Below are 6,714 nucleotides of genomic sequence, written 5' to 3'. Positions count from 1 at the left end.
GAATCAAAGACTTCAGTCCTCCTTGGGTGAGCCAGTCTTAGACTATTAATCGTATCTAGAATCTCCTGTGTCAGTAGATAATCTCATGTCCCCTCACTTGCCCAGACCAGATACTTGAGGACCCCTCCTGACCTTTCCTTTGTGCCTCATACCTGCATACAATCCATCATGTAGTTCATAGATTATTCCTTCAAACTCCCTGTTTGCTCTTAGTCTCAGGTACCATTCTCCAGTGAAAACCACTATTCTCTGTTCCCTGGTTCATGCTAACGATTGTCCCTCCTACTGGGACCCACTCTATGTGCTTCCTTCTGCCCATCCTCTCCCAGCATCCAGAATGGACTCTTTATCCTATGACCTGAGTGAGATAAGAAGGAAGCTATACCTTGACATGTTGAGGATAAAAGTACAGCTAACCTCTGCCTTCAGTCCCCTGTCTCTTAACTCTGGGTCGCAAAGAGCAAGGGTTACCATCATTCCAGTGCACCCTGGACAATTCTGAGGCTACATGGTACTGTCTGCTCCCATTTCATTCATAAAATTAGTCAGTTAGGAGAATATATAGTCACAAAATTAGTGGTTCACTTGAATATCAATTGATGTGAAAAACATCTGTTAAGATTGAAATTGCTTCTGCTTTTTATCATCTTTCTTTCTAAAATCTGTCAGTAACTTCTTATTAACAGAGATATAATTTTCCAGTAGCAAATTTTGTCTGTTTTGATTTCAGACTTAATTCAGATTATTTCATTTAAAAATTATTGGGGTATAGTTGATTTGCAATATAGTATTAGTTTTTGCTATACAGCAAAGTGAATCAGTTATACATACATATACATATCCACTGTTTAAAAAATTTTTTTCCCACATACATAGTGTGTGTGTATGTGTTCTCCGTCACTCAGTTGTATCTGACTCTTTGCGACCCCATCGACTGTAGCCTGCTAGTCTCCTCTGTCCATGGGATTATCCTTGAAGGAATACTGAAATGGGTTGCCATTTCCTCCTCCAGGGGATATTCCTGACCCAGGGCTCAAACCTGCATCTCCTGTGGTTCCTACAATGGCAGGCAGATTCTTTACCACTGACCCATCCGGGAAGCCTCCCATTTAGGTCATTTGTATTCAAACATTACCAGAGAGAACTACAAATTGAAAAACACACAAAACATATAGTCTAATGAGATGGACAATGTGAGTTAACTTGCAGGGACAGTTAAATAAACACCATCATTTTTTCATGTGGGCATATCACATTTTTGTTTAAGATTATTCTACATTTGTGAAGGGGAAGTAGAGGCCATCTTAGTTTTTTGAAGGTCCCAATGAAAACAGAGATATGTGGAATAAACACAATGCACAATTTGCTTGGATTCAATTCAAAGCCCTTCTGATTTACCATGGAATCAGCAAAACCACTTCATGAAAATCTTTTCACCAGATTCTGTCTAACGTAACCTTCATGATATGCAATATTCATGTGGATTGTAGACAAAATATTTGTCTGAATCTGATTCAGGGGCATTTTGAGGTATGTTAAGATATAAAGTTACTGTGCCTAGGAAAGCTCCCCAAGAAAGACAAAACAACTAGGAAGACACTGCAGTAGCCAAGAGGCATTCTCTGGGGCCCTTCGCTGGGAGGCTCTGATTCAATTGCTCTTGGGTAGGACCTTCCTTGATATTTGTATTGAATATTTTTTCCAAGCTCCTCCCAAGATTCTGATGCATATAAATGATGGGGAACCCCTGCAGGGGGATATTAAATCCAGACATATGATGAAGAGATCAGAGTACAGAGAATTCCCAAGTATACTCTGTATCTTCTCACTCATCTTCCCGATCAAAGTGGACATTTGTTGTGATTGACATATCTGCATTGACACATTAGCATAAAATGTGGTCCACAGTTTACATACGGGTTCCCTCTTGATGTTGCACATTCTGAAGGCTTTGACAGGCATAAATGCATGCATTCATTATTATAGTATCAAACCAAGTATTTTATATGTTATAATTGGCAAAACTAATACAATTATGTAAAGTTTAAAAATAAAATAAAATTAAAATTCCTCCTTGTTCTGCCTGTTAATTTCTCTCCTCCCAGCCCCTGGAAACTGCTGATCTTTTTACCATTTCCATAGATTCATCTTTTCCAGAATGCTATAAAGTTGGAATCATAAAATATATAGTCTTTTCAGTTGGGCATTTTCAAATAGCAATGTGCATTTGAGTTTAATCATATTTTTCATGGTTTGATAACCCATTGTTTTAGGGTGAATACTACTCCATTGGGTCTATTTGAAGTTTTTAACTCTCAGATTGTCCCATTTGAGCCTTCACAGTAACAATATATGATTGTTACTTTACATATGCGGAGGTCAAAAGTCCAAAATGAGTCACCCTGGGTTAAAGTCAAGGTGTTTGCAGGATGAGTTTCTTCTGAAATCTTCCGCTGCCTTTTCCAACTTTCAAAAATTGTCTACATACCTTGGCTTATGGGCTCTTCCTTCATCCTCAAAACCAGTGGTATACTATTTTCATCTCTTGCTCTCTCTGGCTCTCTTCTGCATCTGTGATCACATCTCCCCTTACTGTGACCCTCCTGCCTCCCTGTTTTAAGGTTAGGATTGATTATATTTAGAGCTATTGTTGTTCAGTCACTAAGTCATGTCCAATACTTTGTGACCCCATGGACTGCAATACAGCAGGTTTCCCTGTCCTTCTCTTTCTCCCAGTTTGCTCAAACTCATGTCCATTGCATTGATGATGGCACCCAACCATATCGTCCTCTGTTGTCTGCTTCTTCTCATGCCTTCAATCTTTCCCAACATTAGGGTCTTTTCCAATGAGTTGGCCATCATGAGTTCTCATCAGGTGGCCAAAATATTGGGGCTTCAGATTCTACATCAGCCCTGCCAATGAGTATTCAGTGTTGATTTCCTTTAGGATTGACTAGTTTGATCTCTCAGCAGTCCAAGGGACTCTCAAAAGTCTTCTCCAGCACCACAGTTCAAAACCATCAATTCTTTGTCATTCAGCCTTCTTTATGGTCCAACTCTCATATCCATTCATGACTACTAGAAAAACCATAGCTTTGACTATATGGACCTTTGTTGGCAAAGTGATGTCTTTGCTTTTTAATATGGCGTCAGATTTGTCATAGTTTTCCTTCCAAAGAGCAAGCATCTTTTAATTTCATGGCTGCAATCATTTAGAGATATAGAAAGTAGACAGAAATCTCAGTTACATAAAGTCAGGAGATCAGAAGGAGCTGCTTTCATGCTCTGTGAAGATAGTTGAGCCCAACAGAAAGGAGACTCCTTTGCTAGTAAGGACTAGGCCAATAAATTTATGAACTCTGTATTTGCTATAGTCTTCCCAAATTCCTTTCTCCTCTGTAAAAATATTCTTCTTCCCATGCTGTGAAGTGATTTCATTTGGCTTAGCACTGTTGTGGACTGTAAATTGCAATTCTCTGCTGATCCCAAATAAACCCATTTTTGGGGATAAATACCTGGTAGTCTATTTGTTTCAGGTCTGCATTTTGGTGGCCTGTACTGGGATCAGAGAAGACTCCCGAAGGCCCCAGACTGGTGAGAAGACAAGTGCAGTATTGGCAGTTGAGTCCTTTGGGTTCACTTCTTTGCTCCCTGACCCTGAATTTGAAGGCATGTCTGTCTCCTGGTTCCAAACTCATGACCTCTTTGCATCTGAAGCTATCCAGGATATATTTGGGATTGATTTATTTATATTTTTAAAAAAATATGTATTTATTTACTTTTGGCTGTACTTGGTCTTTGTTGCTGCATGTGGGCTTTCTCTAGTTGTGGCAAGTGGGGGCCATTCTCTAGTATTAGTGCAGGTCTCTCATTATGGTGGCTTCTCTTATTGCAGAGCATTTTGATAGCTGTGACACATGGGCTTAGTTGCTCTGTGGCATGTGGGGTCTTCCTGGGCCGGGGATTGAACCTGCATCCCTTGCATTGGCAAGGGATCTATAGACCACCAGGGAAGCCTGGGACCTATTTAAAGGTTTTGTCCTTCTGGCTAAGGTCTTGTTTTGTATATGAGTAGTTGTCTGAACCCTCTATCTGATCTTAAGACAAGACTGTTTCAACCAAAACTAGCTGAAAATGCCTTTGGCCCAGTTCTTTCTGGAATGGGTTGCTTCAAATGAAACTGTGCCAGTTCAGTCTTTGGTATAGTCCTTTGAAGGGCTATTCCCTGGAAACTGGCTTAAAAAGCCTTTGACCTGGTTCCTCCAGTAAGAGGTTTGTTTATGTTTTTGTTTGAATTGGCTAGAATTGGCTTGCAAGCTGTTGGAATTGAGCTGTCTGTGCTGTAAGCTGTTTGAACTGCTTTACAATTGTTCTTTACTCTAGAGGAAAAATCTCTAGGAAATGGGATCCCAGCCATCTTAGTACTTTGAGGGCACCCCTCCCAACAAGAACTTCAGACAATTTTATCTTTCAAAACCACAGTCTACCCTCATGTGCATTTCTAGCTGGATGGTCAGTCAAGGCAAAAAGCTATTTAGAGTACTCTGCTCAGTCCCTGAGTTGTGTCCAACTCTTTGGGATCCCATGGGCTGTAGCCTTCCAGACGACACTGTCCATGGAATTTCCCAGGCAAGAATATTGAAGCCAGTTGCCATTTCCATCACCAGGGGAACGTTCCAACCCAAGAATCCAACCCACGTCTTCTGTGTTTCCTGCATTGACAGGCAGATTCTTCACCACTGAGCCTCCTGGGTAACCCCATTTTGGATATTAATTAACTCCTTATTGCATGTATCATTTGCAAATACCAGACCACCTTACCTTCCTCCTGAGAAATCTGTATGCAGGTCAAGAAGCAATAGTTAGAACTGGACATGGAACAACAGTCTGTTTCCAAATTGGGAAAGGAGTATGTCAAGGCTGTATATTGTCACCTTGCTTATTTAATGTACATGCAGAGTACATCATGTGACATGCTGGGCTGGGTGAAGCACAAGCTAGAATCAAGATTGCTGGGAAAAATATCAATAAACTCAGATATGCAGATGGCACCACCCTTATGGCAGAAAGTGAAGAAGAACTAAAAAGCCTTTTGATGAAGGTGAAAGAGGAGAGTGGAAAAGCTGGCTTAAAACTCGGCATTCAAAACATTAAGATCATGGCATCAAGTGCCATCACTTCATGGCAAATAGATGGGAAAACAATGAAAACAGTCAAGACTTTATTTTCTTGGGCTCCAAAATAACTGCAGATGGTGATTGCAGTCATGAAATTAAAAGATGCTTGCTCCTCGGAAGAAAAGCTATGATAAACCTAGACACCATATTGAAAAGCAGAGACATTACTTTGCTGACAAAGGTCAATATAGTCAAAGTAATGGTTTTTCCAGTAGTCAAGTATGGATGTGAGATTTGGATCATTAAGAAGGCTGAACACCAAAGAATTGATGCTTTTGAAGTGTGGTGTTGGAGAAAGTCTTGAGAGTCCCTTGGACTACAAGGATATCCAACTAGTCCATCCTAAAGGAAATCAGTCCTGAATATTCATTGGAAGGACTGATACTGAAGCTGAAGCTCCTGTACTTTGGCCATCTGATGCAAAGAACTGACTCATTGGAAAAGACCCTCATGCTGGGAAAGATTGACTCAGGAGAAGGGGATGACAGGGCATCACCGACTCAATGGACATGAGTCTGAGTAAACTCCAGGAGATAGTGAAGGGCAGGGAAGCCTGGCATGCCACAGTCCATGGAGTTGCAAAGAGTGAGACACAACTGAGTCAGACACAACTGAAAAACAATGGCATGAAGTGAGAGTTGAAGTTCTTTTTCTCCATGTCCACTTGTTTCATATCATTTTTAAAAGGTACATTTGCTTTGACATCTCTGAGAACAAACAAACAAACAAACAAACTATGAAACCAATAAGCTTGGTTTATTTCTGGAAACTCTATTTGGTACCATGTACTTATTTTTGCCTATTCTTTAACCAGTACAGTGTTGACTTGATCACTCTAGCTTTGTTTTAAATCTCAAAGTCAGTTATTGTAATTTCTCCAAATGTAGTCTTTTCAAAATTGTGTTGGCTATTCTAAGAACTTTGAATCCCCATATAAACTTTAACACCAGTTTGTCAATTTTTATTATTAAATTTTTTTTTGATTTTTGAGTTGGGATTGTGTTGCATCTATTGATAAATTTGGGAACAACTGACATCATTGTGATGTTATCTTCCAGTCATTGAACACTGCCAAATTTCCATTTATTTAAGCTTTCTATTTCCCTGTTTTGTTCTATAATTTTTACTATAGTGGTCCTACATGCATTTTGTTAAACTTATCTCTAAGCATTTCAGGATTTGGATTCTATTCTAAATATATTTAAAAATTTTTTTTTTTATTTTATTATTTTTTTTTATTATTTAAATTATTAATTTCAGATATACACATGCTCCCCATCCTGAACCCTCCGCCCTCCCCCCTCCCCATACCATCCCCCTGGGCCTTCCCAGCTCACCAGCCCCAAGCATCCAGCATTGTGCACTGAACCTGGACTGGCATCTCGTTTCATACATGACATTTCACATGTTTCAATGCCATTCTCCCAAATCTTCCCACCCTCTCCCACAGAGTCCATAAGACTGTTCTATACATCAGTGTCTCTTTTGCTGTCTCGTATACAGGGTTATCGTTACCATCTTTCTAAATTCCATATAT

The sequence above is a fragment of the Bison bison genome, unplaced genomic scaffold (assembly GCF_000754665.1).
Source record: "Bison bison bison isolate TAMUID 2011002044 unplaced genomic scaffold, Bison_UMD1.0 scf7180017864094, whole genome shotgun sequence".
Lineage (NCBI taxonomy): Eukaryota > Metazoa > Chordata > Mammalia > Artiodactyla > Bovidae > Bison > Bison bison.
Note: the sequence above shows the minus strand (reverse complement) of the source record.